At 40.7% G+C, this 14,776-nt stretch overlaps 1 protein-coding gene across 15 annotated transcripts in view; it reads right to left on the reverse strand.

The window, feature by feature from the left end:
* Positions 1–14,776, reverse strand: part of PLEKHA5 (pleckstrin homology domain containing A5) — a 221,049-nt gene that overhangs the window by 114,128 nt on the left and 92,145 nt on the right. The window contains exon 5 of one of the 15 annotated variants that reach the window (XR_002126152.1): positions 14,235–14,265. The exons of the other annotated variants lie outside the window; for them this stretch is intronic. The gene's annotated coding sequence lies outside the window, so the exon portion shown is untranslated. Of the gene's footprint in view, positions 1–14,234; positions 14,266–14,776 lie in introns of those variants that run through there. 15 annotated transcript variants of the gene reach the window in all.

Genomic DNA, 14,776 nt, shown 5'->3' on the forward strand with positions numbered 1-14,776 from the left:
GGAGAGGCAGATCAGTCGCTGGCTTCTGGACGGCCGCTCACAGCGGCTGCTGGCTACATACGGTAGCCCATGACAACCCACTGCCACAGGGGCTGCAGTCCACGCTGTAGCCAGCGACTCATGGCAGCCCAGCTCCAGGTTGAGCTGTTGTTTAGCATCTTAGCTGTGGAGGGCAGTATCACTGGCCCTCATATGTGGGATCCGAATCGGGGCCCTTTGGCGTCCCAAGCCAGTTCTTAACCATTGCGCCACTCGGCCGGCCCTCCTTAAGCATTCTTATAACCAGTGTTTACAACTCTGTCTCTGGTAGGTTGGTTGCCTCCATTTCATTTAGCTCTTTTTCTGGAGTTTTCTCCTGTTGTTTTCTTTGGGATATGTTTCTTTGTTTCCTCATTCTGGCTGCCTCTCTGTGTTTCCTTCTAAGTATTAGGTAGATCTCCTGTGTCTCTCAGTTTTTGCCGGGTGACCTTATGTAGTAGGTGTCCTGTGTGATCCAGTGGCACAGTCTCCCTGATCACTTACGAGTGTGTTCCAGGAGTGTCCCTTATGTGTGTTGTGTGTATTCTCCTGTTGTAGCTGAGTCATAATTGCCTTTAGCTTGTCAGTGGGTGGGATTGACCCTCAGGCTGACTGGCTGTGAAGATTAGCTATACCCACAGCATATGAGCTACTGTGTGGGGGCTGACCCCTCAGAAGGGAATTTGCCCAAGTAGGCTCTTGTGCTGGTTGAGAGCACCCTTTGGGCGTGCCGCTTGTGAGGCTAATCGGGTAGTGCTCTGGTGTGGTGTGAGGCTGGTCACTGGGTGTGTTTTTTCTGGTGTCTCTTGGGAAGGGCTCCTGTGCAGGCCAATTTCAGCCGTGCCTGTGACTGGCCCGAGGCTACCTGGTAAAAGCTACAATGCTTTATGCAATTGGTTTTCCCTGTGTTGGACCTGGATGCATGTGTGGGTGGCCTCGCTATGAAGCGAGACCAGCTCCCACCAGTATTGGGCCTGGGATAACTTAACAAAAGGCCCAAACCCCCTCTAGGCCTGTTGCCACCTGCTGGCTACCTTAAGCTCAGCTGCTGAAGGAGACTTCTTAGGTGCGCAGGCCAGGCTGGCTGACCCAGTGTTGACAGTGCCCCTAGGGACGCCGCCCGAGATGGGTAGGGCAGGATTCCAGGGAGTCATGGGGTATGGCCACTGGTTTTCACAAAGTTAATGCAGATTCATTTCTTGCACCAGCGGCTGAGTCTGTGGCCACTTTGCCAAACGTAAGAACACCATGGCCAGGCATCACTCACCACGGGCCTGCAGATCCCAGAGAGGTGCCCAGGAAGGGCTGCAGTGCAAGCTACGGTTGACTGCCCATCACTGAACGTTTGCCAGGCTACCACAGGCTGTCTGTCCAGTTCTGTATGAGCTGCCTGCAGCTTGCAGGATGGGCTGGTTGCCCAGGAGCTCAGTGTGCCCTGGGCACTGCTGCACGAGCTGGGCAGGGAGGGGTCCAAGGGAGTTACCGAGGGGGTGCGCCCATGTGCAAATTTTACCAGATCAATGGGGTCTCAGATTTGGCCGTATGCATTGGGTCAACACAGGAAAGATGGCAGGCTCCACACAGGAGTAATGGCGGCTGTCCCTTTAGCTCTCACTCTGAAGCCACACAACTCAGGCTTCTCTGTACTCATCTCTGGCTCCTCCTGAGTTGCCTCCACCAGAGCCCAGGGTGATAAGTCTGTGCATGGGTCCTTGAAGAGGACGTCTGTGTTTCCAGCTGCCTTATGTCTCAACTGGGATGGGCAAAGGGAATCCATGTTGATTTTCAGGGTCAAATGTAGAGGGGTTACCTCTTCCTGGCACGAGACTCCTGGGCTTGGGAACCTGGTGTGTGGCTGGGACCCCTCACACTCCAGGGAATACCTCCACCACCAATTCCCTTCCTTGTGCTCAACCACTAACTGTGGACTTAGGGTTAGCCTGTTTCGCATCTCCACCCGTCTTACCAGTCTCGATGTGCCCTCTTCTTTATATCCTTAGTTGTAGGCATTCCGTCAGGTGTTTCTCGAGGTTGACTGTTCTATAATCTAGTTGTAACTTTAATGTGGTTACGAGACATGGCAGACATAGCATTTACCTATTCTGCCATCTTGGACCTTCCTACTGTGTATACTTTTGAGGTACCTATCTTAAGTCATTTATACCTGTGAGATTTCATATGAAAATAAAGTAGTTTTATATTGAGTTAGTAGTAGTTTTATATTGAATTTGCCAAAAAGCTAGTCTTAGAAGAATTGTACTAGAGAAAAGCTAATGTACATTATGGACCTAAAGACACAGTATTAGACGTGTTTTTTCCATGCCAACCCATTCAATCTCTGATAGCTGAACAACCTTGCTATTTAAGGGTTAAATTGGGCCAGATTTCACCAAAATTTCATGTCCCTGTCGATTCACATTATCAGCTCATTTATGGAGATTATATAATGGAGTCTAATAATTTAAATGTTTCTTAAACAATAATGGTATGAAAAGGGTTTTGTTTTTAAAGAACAGCAATTTCCACAAAACTAGAAAACTAAGAAACACAAATATAAATATAAGCTTTGAAGCAGCTTTATTCATTGATATGGATTCAAAAACATGAAAAGAACAAAAATTTAATTCAATAAATATTTAGTGAGTGCCAATTGTGTGCCAGGCACTGTTGAATTTCTACTAATTTAAGAGCGCATGCTTCACTAAATGTTATTATATTTATTTAAAATTGTTTGCATAATAAAAACAAATTTGAAGTATTTCTTAAGCCAAAATATTCATCATTTTCTCTACCAGGCCAAACACAGCTGGAACATACAATTATTTAGCAATTACTCTATTTATAAAAGTTGGCTAAGCAATTGAGAGTCTTTTAATATTTTATCATTTATATATTCTGACTTAAAAATATATTATAAAGAGATTCCAACTATATTATTATTTATAAATCAGTATACTTCTCTTAATATGTATTTCAAATAGGGTAGGTAATATTTTGAAAAATTTTAATACAGAAAATATGTAATTGTTTGGAAAGGAAATTCAGGAGACAAACATTTACTGACTTTTTTTGTAACTACCATCATGCTAAGTTCTTTCTATAAAATTCAATTCTCATAAATCTAAGAGATATATTGTTTACTATTGAAACAGATAGCAAATCATAACAGACTAAATATATCAGAATTTAACTTTTAGTTAAAGTTATTGAATTAGCCCCTCTAGAGAGTCATAGTTCCACTGCAATGTAGGAATGTAGTCATGACCTGGAGCCTGCAAGTTAACATAGAAGAATGTAGCCTGATATATAGCTCTGTCCTTTCTTTCTGCTCTTAAGATAATGCCACTGACTCTCTTTTCAAGATCACCTGGCCATAGTCACGTAGGCCTGGAAAGGATGCTGCCAGGAGCTGACTGCTGAAGCTTGCATAAGAACCGACCAATCAATACAGTCCACGACCCTGGACTCCTTCCTCATGATTTTTGCCCTTAAAAGCCCTGAATTTAATACATCGTGGAGTTTGGGTTTTAAGTGATACAGCTTCCCATTCTCCTTGCTTAGCACTCTACAAATAAAGCAACTCTAATTTCCCCACTGTAAAATTTGGTGCACAGTGTTTGACTACTGTGTACCGGAAGGGAGAAACTGTTCGACTATACTACTGAAAACACAGAGAATAGAGAAATGAAGATACTTGCCTACAGTCACAGGTGGCAAGAGCTAGATTAGAACACAGGTTCATCAGATTGCAAATAAGTGATCACTTATTTCTCATTACAAACCTTATTTTAAAAAATTAATTTGTTTCTCCACAGGAGTAATCTAGGAGTATCTTTAAGAGAATGCATGAAAACTTGTGAGAATTATCAAAAACTTTACATGGTCATATCATGCCCCAAATTCTTCATATAGTATTCACTGTCTACACTTGTAGAGCTTGGGCTTTCAAAAATGTATTTTTAGTTCATAACACTATTACTATCACTAAATCTAATTATACTCTTTCCCATTTACACTGTAATTCTAAGATTGCTCTTCTACATACAAAATGGCAAAAGAACTGAGGCAATTTTCTGGAAGATATAAGCAAACCCATAATTCTGCCTTCACTTACCCAGGTATTTCAATATAAGGGCTCATATTCAGAATTATTCAAATATTCGCTAAATGTTTAATATTATGTATTAGGTGTTTTTTTTTTCCAAAAGTAAACCATATTCCAGGGGAAAATGAAGTTCTAGAATAAAGTTCTGAACAAGATGTTACAAGCTAAGAAGTCCTGCTATTAACAAGCCCTTCTTAAGACCCATTATTCCCCAAACTTATGTGACCACAGACCACATTTTCCAGTAAGACTTTGGGATCCTTAAGTACTACTGAACTTCATAAAAATTGGGAAATAAATGTTCCTTAATTGGCAGGTGTTAAGTTAAATAAGTGATCTGATGAACTTAATGATTTGGAAAGGAACAAAATAAACAGGTGTATGCTTAATCTTTGAAAACTTGGTAATGAAATCCTTGTCATCAGTAATTTTTCTTTTCATACTCCCCTCCTTTCATTTTCCCAGTATTTCTCAATATTTTTCTTCAATAGATCTTCCATCGATTATCTTTTTAATTGACTATAAATGACACGTAACATTGGCAAATTTAAGGCGTACAATGCGTTACTTTGATATACTTTTACCTTGTGATATGACCTTTTTAGCTGTATTTATCACACTACATAATTATTGTGCAATGTTGCTGTCTGATTATTTACCTTCTAATGAAGATCTATGAAGATCTGTGATTAGAGGTAAATGGGAATAAATACATAAGAGAAAACAGTATAAAGTATAATTTTGTCATGAAAATTTCATAATTATTCATAGTCTAGGATAACTAGGATAGAAAAAAAGTTCAAATCAGTCATCTTTTAATTATATAATATACACGGAACACATATTTCTGGTAAGTTAGTTTCAAAGACCACAAGAGTTATATGTTTTAGGGCCGGCCGAGTGGCGCGATGGTTAAGAACTCGCTTGGGATGCCAGAGGGCCCCGGTTCGGATCCCACATATGAGGGCCAGTGACACTGCCCTCCACAGCTAAGATGCTGAACAACAGCTCAACCTGGAGCTGGGCTGCCGTGAGTCGCTGGTGACGGCGTAGGCTGCAGTCCCTGTGGCAGTGGGTTGCCATGGGCTACCGTGTGTAGCCAGCAGCCAGCGTGAGCGGCCAGCAGCCACAGTGAGCGGCCGTCCAGAAGCCGGCGACTGATCTGCCTCGCCCAGGAAGAGCGCAATGATGGTGCCAACTTGGGCCAGTGAAGCAACATCCTCCACAACTAGACTGAAGAACAAAACGACAACAACTTGTCTGTTCCCCTTCCCCAATCCCCCAGCACTGTTCCCATCCCCCCAATTCCCCAATAAAAATCTTAAAAAAAAAAAAGTTATGTTTTATACATTTGAAATATTTTTAATTAAAAAAAGAAAGCAGTTGATTCTGTAAAAGCAATACTTGTTTTTTCCCCACAGTAGCTATCTGTAAGTGACTTATGGCCCTCATGAATCTTTGCAACAGTCCAAAAAATAATCTTATTACTTTAGAAACCTTAAATGATCCTCCTATTACTGTGGTGAAGTATTATATTAAAATTAAGTGGAAATAAACAGGGTGTGTAGGCTATCCAAGGTCACACAAGTGAGTCAGTATTTAGAAGTGGGAATACATTTCTTGAGTAGTGCCACCTAGTCCTTATCTCTCTACCTGCTAACCCTCCCTTGTCTTGGATATAAAAACTTACATATACACCCCACTCCTTCACATGGGCCAATCCGGGAAAATGGCATAGTGGGGGTAGTTCACAAAATATATTTCAGGAAAGCATCACATAATTGCCTAGCATTTGAAGGCACTAAGCTTTTAGTATTCTCTTCCTATTCCTCCCACCCCGCACATCGTTTTCCTAGAACTATTTAAAGCACCTCTACACCTCAAATTCCATACCTGATTTCACATTTACTAACAAACACTATTTCCCCCCAAGGAAATAAAATGGTAATTGTATGCTTTTCCTTCAAATCTCCTCCAGCAGAGTATGCAATTTTAATTTCCAGGAGAATACCCTGAAGATTTGGTTGCCAAGTTTATCTATTATAAATATATAATCAAAACCATGTTCTTTATTAAATAATAATGTATAGATTTTAAACATTACTTGATATTATAAGAACATAATATGGTGGAAAAAATGCCTCAAATCCCCCCCTTTAATTTCATGGTAAAACATGAACACTTTGGGTAATAAAAATCACAAAACATTTAAATAAGATTATCTTCTTAGCAATCACCATAATATGAGCTCAAAGGAAGTAATAGAACCCCAAACAGCAAAACTATTATTGTGCTCCAAACATTTCTGCAGCTAATTTAATAACTTAAAACAGTATGAATTTAAATATTAATACTGAATCATTGTAACATTTTACAAATACATTGTGAATCTCATTTTATTTCAGAATATTTAAATGACCAATTACATTATAAAGTGCTCTTATTTTTTAACTACTATCTTTTTAACAATATGTACCTATTGCAATATAGCCTTCTCATTTTCTTTCAAGAATTCTTACTCTTATACTAAATTGGTCTTACCTCCTATATTTTATATTTAGTGTAGAAATGTAAAAGCAAAAATTATAATTTCATCCAACTACAAGAACAAACATGCCAAACTATCCAAACGGACAAATGCTGAACTCCCCCGGTATACACCATTTTGCCAGCATTATTCAGCACCGGTGAGCAAATGAAATTTGCAAAGAACACGAAGGAGTAATATCATAGCAATTTATGAACCTGTCACCTCAGAAATGCACTGAAAATATTTCAAAGGAAAGATTGGGATGGCAGAAACAATTTTCTCCCAGTCCCAGCCAAGTTACTTGCTACATAAAGCTTCAGCTTAGTATGAAACAAGTGGCAGATCTAAGTAAAGACAGACAGAGCCTTACTAAAGACTACAAAGTAGAATAAAACAGCTAATTAACTCACCAAATAGCCTTTTGTTAAAAACCTGCCTTCTTCTCTTTGTCTTAAGCTTCTGGTTTCCAAAGAAAAATTACATGCTCTCTGACAGGATGACAAAAGGGCACACCATGATCTCTTTTCTGCTCTTTCCACTAGAATAAAACTGAACTACACTGCAGCCTCTAAGAGTAAGTACTTCCTATGAGCATGCTCAGTATCTAATTTAAATGACTTGATAGTTCATCTCGGCATGGGATGGCCTACTTCCAAACAAACTCAGAGAGCTGCAAATTCAATAGAAGATCATTAACTGCAATAAATTAAACGAAACCATCAAATGATAATTGATTTGTTTTTAACTTCATGATCTCTGTGGTTCATTTAACTTGATGTGACTGGAAATGATCATTTCTACGCTTTTATTAAAACAAGAATTTAAGTTTCAATATTTCATTAACTATGTCAATATAAGTATTCCAAAAATGTTCATGAACTAGAAATTTCAAGACATCCAGGGTGTAGTTCAAAAAGAAAATCCAAACACTGATAAACTAAGCAAACTATAAACCATTCATATTTCATTAACCCCTATTCTGTCCTCTTTCCTGCTCACCAAATAAAACAATCTGCAAAGTAGTAGTATTTTAATTTCTCCATTGGAAATATTAGTAAACTGAAATGTTCAGTATCTTTAGTAAAAATGTCTGCTATCTTCAAATTGCAGCAAAAGGATTTTTCTCCTCTATAGGTTATACATTATATAATAGATTATGTATTAATATAACAACAAACCTCACACAAATGGTACTAAAGCCATAAAAAGGATTACAAGTTTTTCTGCATTTTTCAAGAAAAATTTTTACAAAAATGCCACACACACACACACACACACACACACACACACACACAACCAAATAGTCTGAATATGTATGTTTATGTCATTCAATAACTGCCTGGTTCATTAAGTTGCTACAAAAGCCATATAGTTTTACATGATGGGAATGTGGTCAAGAAGCTTATCTTCTGCTCACGGTGATCATTTCAGTCTTCCAGAAGTAGAAATCCAGCAGAGCAGATACAGCCCAACCAAAACCAACCAGACAACTCCTGCATATGCACTTCCCATTTTCAGCTTGGGCAGACACGCAAAAATAGGAAGTGTTCATATACTTGACACACACCAAGCCTGGGAAGCAAATCACTGACAGACAGCGTGGGGCTGACCCATCTTTAACTGGGTCCATATGCTAATTTATGATTTTCTTTTTTCCACAACCCTTTCTGGCTGCTTCCATCACGTCCCTATTATAAACTACCTATCTACCCCACACGTAAATGTCTCATTTTGTGAACAGTAGCTTTGCTTACCCCTTCTCCCCATAAATTAATTTAGAAGGCCTGGGAAAGTAAGAAGGTGTAGGAAATAAACAAATTCCATAGCAGCAAGCAGCTAAGATAAGGTTCTTCATATAGTGGGGCAGATCATTAAAAAGACCAGAGGTTGTCAAAAATAAAATGTTAAAGACATTTTTTTCAAAAACCACGGAGAACCACTTATGGAATCACATCTAATTCCAACACATTTCCAAAGGGAAAAAAATTTAAGTTAAAAGAAAACTACTAATACACCGTTTTCTTTAGCATTCTACCAAAGTAACTCATTCTTACTGCCAGCGAGCATTAGGTACGCAAAACTGCAAGGTCTGCGGGTACTGTGTGCCACGCAAGCATTCTCTCTTTAAAGGAAAAAAAAATAAATAAAAAAGCCCAGGAAAGGAAGGAACGCACAATAAAAGCAAATACCAAAAGTCATAAAAAATGTATCAAGAAGCGAAAATATGCCTTTTTTGTGTACTGTATGTGCCAGGGTGAGGATTCTGGAGCAAGAGCAGGTTACCTACAGGACTCAAGGAAAGCTCTACAGCCCCTGAAGGAGAAAGAAAAAGTTCCCTGAAAACAAATCGACTTCTGATCTATAAATACGTACTGAGAACCTATTCTACGTGAGGCATGATGCAAGGCAGTGCACAAAGGAAAGAAAAACAAGGTCTCTCTCCGGCTCTGAAAGAGCTTAGAGATGATGAAGCAAGAGGACACAGAACTAATCGAAGATCATCACGGCCAAAGAGAGGTGCTTCAGTGTCCTGGGGAGTTCGGAGGGAAGTGAGAAAGCATTCTGAGGAGGGGAATTTAGAAAAGTCTGTGTGAGGGGGCGGACTTTTTGAAATGTCTAGCTGAACGCTGATGATCTGGACAGAAAGGAGAAGGAAAGAAGAGGAAGCAGCGAGGTCGGGGGCTGAGGAGGAGGACAGCAGAGGCCCCGGGAGCTGGTGTGGGCACTAGGGAACGTGTGGCACTGACGGTGTGGATACTGGAAACGGAAGGCTGCCAGCCCTGGGAAGGGAAGAGAAAAGCTAACAATTCTGAGATGAAATCTGGAAGCAGATGGCAAGAAACATTTTACACCCTGGATGACAAAAGAGCTAGGGTCACGTGTTAAATAGAAGGAGTCAACTTTGGAAAGGAGGTGGAGACAAAAGAGATAAAAGAGGCATTCATACCAGCGCGCTGGCACAGTATGTCCCTTCTCTAATTCATGGGGTCAATTCTCCCAAATCACTTAATTGCTCTTTAATCTGAATTTCCTCTCTCCTATACATTCAACTATAGCACTCTGATTTAAAATTGAGGTCATCTTGTAATTACATTTATCCTTTGATCTTAATTAGAGGTCCTATTGAAAAACACCTTTTCTCCTATCACTCATTCTTTAATTTACTTGCTTACCCTTTCTCTACCTACAAAACCTGGTATTTCCTGAATGCTACTCTGATAAGAATGAATTTGTAAAAATTAAGTGAAAGATACAACCTATATCTATGACGAATAATTTCTGACCACTTTCCACAGTTCTAGTGCATTCTACAGCATGTACACACATAAGAACGGACGGCATTCCTGCTATACCTAACCACCTCCAGGGAATGGGAGGAGGGAGAATGGAATACGTAAGCCCTACATTACAATTGGTTGTTTTAGTTTTTACCGTTGGGTCATACCAGAATCATTTGGGTACCTAAAACAACACTCAAGAGCACATGTTCAGGGCAGAGAAATTTTTCAATATGGCCATTCACTGTGGTTGCAAACATTATGAAAACGCTCCCCACATGATTCTGAGGTTCCTCTGGTTAAATGCCACTGTGCTTGGTACTCACTAGTGTACAGGGTGGATTGGACACGTACACAATCAAAACACAATGTTAGAGAATAGGGAAGGATAGTAAGAATACACTAATTCTGCATGACCCACTGATCAGGAAATATGTGCGGATTGGCAGGGAGAATAAAAAGATGTTCGGGTACAAAAAGGAGGATGGACACTTCAAATATAAGGGACAAAGGAACAATGTGGGCAAGGCATAACGTCCGGGCAAGTTCCAGTGTGTGTAGGGCACCGGGACAGCAAGGCAAAAAGCAGCCAGCAAGGAACACGAGCAGTTTATTTAAGACTTTTTAAGTAACCCTAAAATTTAGTGAATACATGAATGAATGCATTTATCACTACAAGTATTTCAGAGACACTAAATAGTTTTACATAGTGCAATGACATGGTCCTATTTATGCTTTTAAAGATAATGCTGATGGAAACTTGTGAAAATGGTTGGGGAGGAGGGAGGTTAATGGCTGGGGGACTGATCAGCAATATAACAATTAGAGGGAGATTCAAAAGTAGTACAATAAGGGAGATACTGGGGAGGAAATAATAAATTAGAGAGCTTGTAAAGACAGAATCAACCGGATATGGTGCTGGACTGGATGGAAACAGATGAAAAAGTAGATGACAACCGCAGGGATCCTGGTTGGGGCAACTGGGTGCAGCGAGGCTACTAACCGGGCCAGCAAAAGGCAGATGCAAAAGGCAGGTGGCAGGGCTGCTGAAATTTCAGGGAGTGGGAGTTCAGCACAAGGAGAGGGAACAGGAAAGGAGAATTGCTCAGGTTCAAACAGTTAGATGTGAAGCTCCTGACAGTCACCTGGTAAGACCTACAGCAGGTCGAAGGAAATACACATCCGGGAATAAAAAATAAAAAAAAAAGATCAGGGCCTAAAAGACACAAACTTACAGAAGAGAAAAGCATGAGATGATGGAGGATACCAGCTTGTGTAGCAGAGAGAAGAGGAGAACCCAGATGGAGAATTGACTAGGGAGATCAGAATATCAGAACCACCCATCAGGAGTAACATCAAGGAAACTGAGGAAGGAAACTTCTAGGAAGTGGCCAAATTGTCAAGAGCAGAGTGGTCAAAGAGAGTGATGACTGAAAAAGGCCGAAGGACTTCACACACTGGATGCCACTGCAAATCTTGTGAAAGCTGTGTTAATAGCATTCTGAGGTCACAAATCAGCCTACAAAGGCTGAGGTGGGACTGAGTCCTAAAGAAAGACATAATACAAGCAATTATTGAGTGCTTACTTTCGTCAGGCACTGTATTGAAAACTTTATATTGATTAAATCACTGGCCCTTGCAACAACCTTATGTGATAAATTTATTTAAAACCTCCAATAAAGATGCAAAATGAAGGCGAAGTGCTTTGCTCAGCATCTTACCCAAGCTATCCCAGCCGGAAAGTGGTAGAACTGTGCTACGATTCCATGCAGTTTGATTCCAGGGTCTGCATGTTCACCATCACCTCGCTATGCTGCCTCAACTGTTAAGTCTTTAAAAAACAGCAATAAAAAATAGCTAACACTTTATAGAAAGTTTCAAATACAGTAATACTTTAGTTTGTGAACAGAATTCGTTCCGGAAACAAACTACTTGTATTGCAAGACATCGCTCATTTACCACATTAAAATGTATTAGAAATGTTTGTTCGTCTTGCGGAACACTCGCAAACCAAGTTACTCGCAATCCAAGGTTTTACTCCATGCAACAGACCCTATTACTTTTTCACCTATTTTTCAGATTTGGAGACTGAGGCTCAGGGCTTACCCAGTGTCACACAAATAATCAGTGCTGGAATTGGATCCAGATTTTGGACTCAAAACCCATGGTCTAAATGAGATTTGAAAGGCAACAAGCTTATGAAGGAGGCTGAATTACTGAAAAAGATTTTCAATAACTAAGGAAAGGTGGGGAAGAAGAGAATAATTGTGAACAGAAGAACTTAAAAGTAAGCAAGAAGTAATGAACCCAGGGCAAAGGGGATTAATTCAGTTTTTGTTTGGTTTTATTCAAGTCAAACTTACTTTCATAAACCCCATATATGGCTTAAGTGCAGAATTCAATGACTTTTAATAAATTGATAGGTTGTGTAACCATTACCACATCCAGTTTTAGAACATTTCCATCGTCTTCAAATATTTCATCACCTCAACTTCCACCTCCAGCCCCCAACTTCCACTCCCAGCCCCCAAGCAACAGGATCTTAAAGATGAGAAATAAACCAGTGGTTAGAAACAGCCACTGCCACCGCTGTCACCATTTCCTTCTTTGGGACAAAACAATGACACGCTTCAGTATAACATAGTAACAATCAGTCATGAAGTGCTAACAATATATCTTCTTGGTAAAAGATTTTCATTTATATTCTACTTCTTTCTCACTCAGAGATCTTCAGAGGGCATTAAAAAAAACAAAAGAGGTGCCGGCTGAGTGGCTCAGTTGGTTAAGAGCTCGCTCAAGAGTTTGAGCTCTGAGCAACAGCAGTTCGAGTCCTGGCCCGAGCTGAGCAACCACTGAGCTGCATGGCTCAGCTAAACAAACAAACAAAAAAACGCAGAAGCACTCTGATTATTAAAAATATTTGAATTTAATAACGAATAAAATTAGGATTTCTTTTTCAAATATATAGCAAAGAAGTAAGCCCCAGGAAGTATACAATGAAAAAGAAATAGTAACAGGAACAGTCTCTACCAAATCTGGGGCATATATTTGCAAAAATCTTGGGCAAAGGAATAAATAAATTCTGCATAATAATTTGTTACTGTCTAACACAAAAAAATTTTGTAAATTTTACAACATTTTTTTTTTTAAGATTTTTTTTATTGGGAATTGGGGGATAACAGCGCTGGGGAATTGGGAGGAAGGGGAACAGACAAGTTGCTGTCGTTTTGTTCTTCAGTCTAGTTGTGGAGGACATTGCTTCACTGGCCCAAGTTGGCACCATCATTGCGCTCTTCTCTGGCGAGGCAGATCAGTCGCCGGCTTCTGGACGGCCGCTCACTGCGGCTGCTGGCCACACACGGTAGCCCATGGCAACCCACTGCCACAGGGACTGCAGCCCACGCCGTCGCCGGCGACTCACGGCAGCCCAGCTCCAGGTTGAGCTGTTGTTCAGCATCTTAGCTGTGGAGGGCAGTGTCACTGGCCCTCACATGTGGGATCCGAACCGGGGCCCTCTGGCATCCCAAGCGAGTTCTTAACCATCGCGCCACTCGGCCGGCCCCTACAACATATTTTTATAAAAAAACTTAAAATATCCCAGTGACTTGTGCTGCAGCAATAAACCTTAAGCGTCTACTTAGCATGTGGCGAGATAATGAGTAGCCCCAATTATACATTATTTTGGCATTCAAGCTATCTCTTGCTATAGACAATGCTTAGACTATAATAAAATTTCTTGTGCTTTACTACAAAAACAAAAGCACACACAAAAGAAATTTACTCCTGAATAAAGATATAAGAGAAAAATATTTTTTAAATATTGTACTGTGCAAATAAAAAGAAAAAATGAGGGTGTGGCTGGCTATTTTCTGTTTTTCTAGTAAGAGAAAGAATGATAAGAATTACTTAGTGCCTCTTGCCCCAAATCAGATTTTTTTCCATTTCTTTCCATTCTGCTTAAGGGTATTCTTAATCAATTAGTCAAAATATCATCTTAATGGGCTGGCCAAGTGGCTTGTTGGTTAAAAGCTGGCTTGGGACGCCAGCTCTGAGCAGCAGGGCCACCGGTTCGGATCCCACATGGCCCAGTGATGCTGCGCCCTCTACAGCTAAGATGGTGAGCAACAGCTCTACCTGGAGCTGGGCTGCCGTGAGTCGCCAGCGATGGTGTAGGCTGCAGTGGGCTGCCATAAGCTGCTGTGAGTGTCCAGCAGCCAGCATGAGCAGCCATGAGCGGCTGTCCAATAGCCGGCGACCGATCTGCCTCAGCCGGGAAGAGCGCAATGATCACAATACCAACATGGGCCTGTGAGGCGACGTCCTCCACAACTAGCCTGAAGAACAAAAGGACAGCAACTTGTCTTTTCCCCTTCCTCGATTCCCCAACGCTGTTCCCTTCCCCCAATTCCCCAAAAAAAAAATCTTAAAAAAAAAAAAAAAGAGCCAACAAAGGACTGGCCAGAAAAGCAGCACAAAACCCAGAAGTGTATGAAAGGGACAAGGGGGAAAGGTGTCAAAGACCAACTGTGCTGAGGCTGCCAGGGCATGAGTAAGGTCAGAACAAAGAGGCTCTCAACACTGGAAGTACAACGTGGAGTCAGCAGAGAAGACAGCCGTCTCTCCGAAGGGCAGGGAAGGAGGTCCAGCTGGCAGGAGGCACATTCACCTCTAAAGGTAATACAACAAGTTGGCTCTCAGGGCTCAACTAAATTCTTACTCTATTGAGGCCAACAGGCAAGGACTTGAAATTTTTAATAAAGCAACATCATCAGTCAATTCTGGAATCCAAAGGCCCATTTTGCTTATTTTCTCACTCAATAATAAATCCACCCAAAAAAATCACTA

This window comes from Hipposideros armiger, unplaced genomic scaffold (assembly GCF_001890085.2).
Source record: "Hipposideros armiger isolate ML-2016 unplaced genomic scaffold, ASM189008v1 scaffold_360, whole genome shotgun sequence".
Taxonomy (NCBI): domain Eukaryota; kingdom Metazoa; phylum Chordata; class Mammalia; order Chiroptera; family Hipposideridae; genus Hipposideros; species Hipposideros armiger.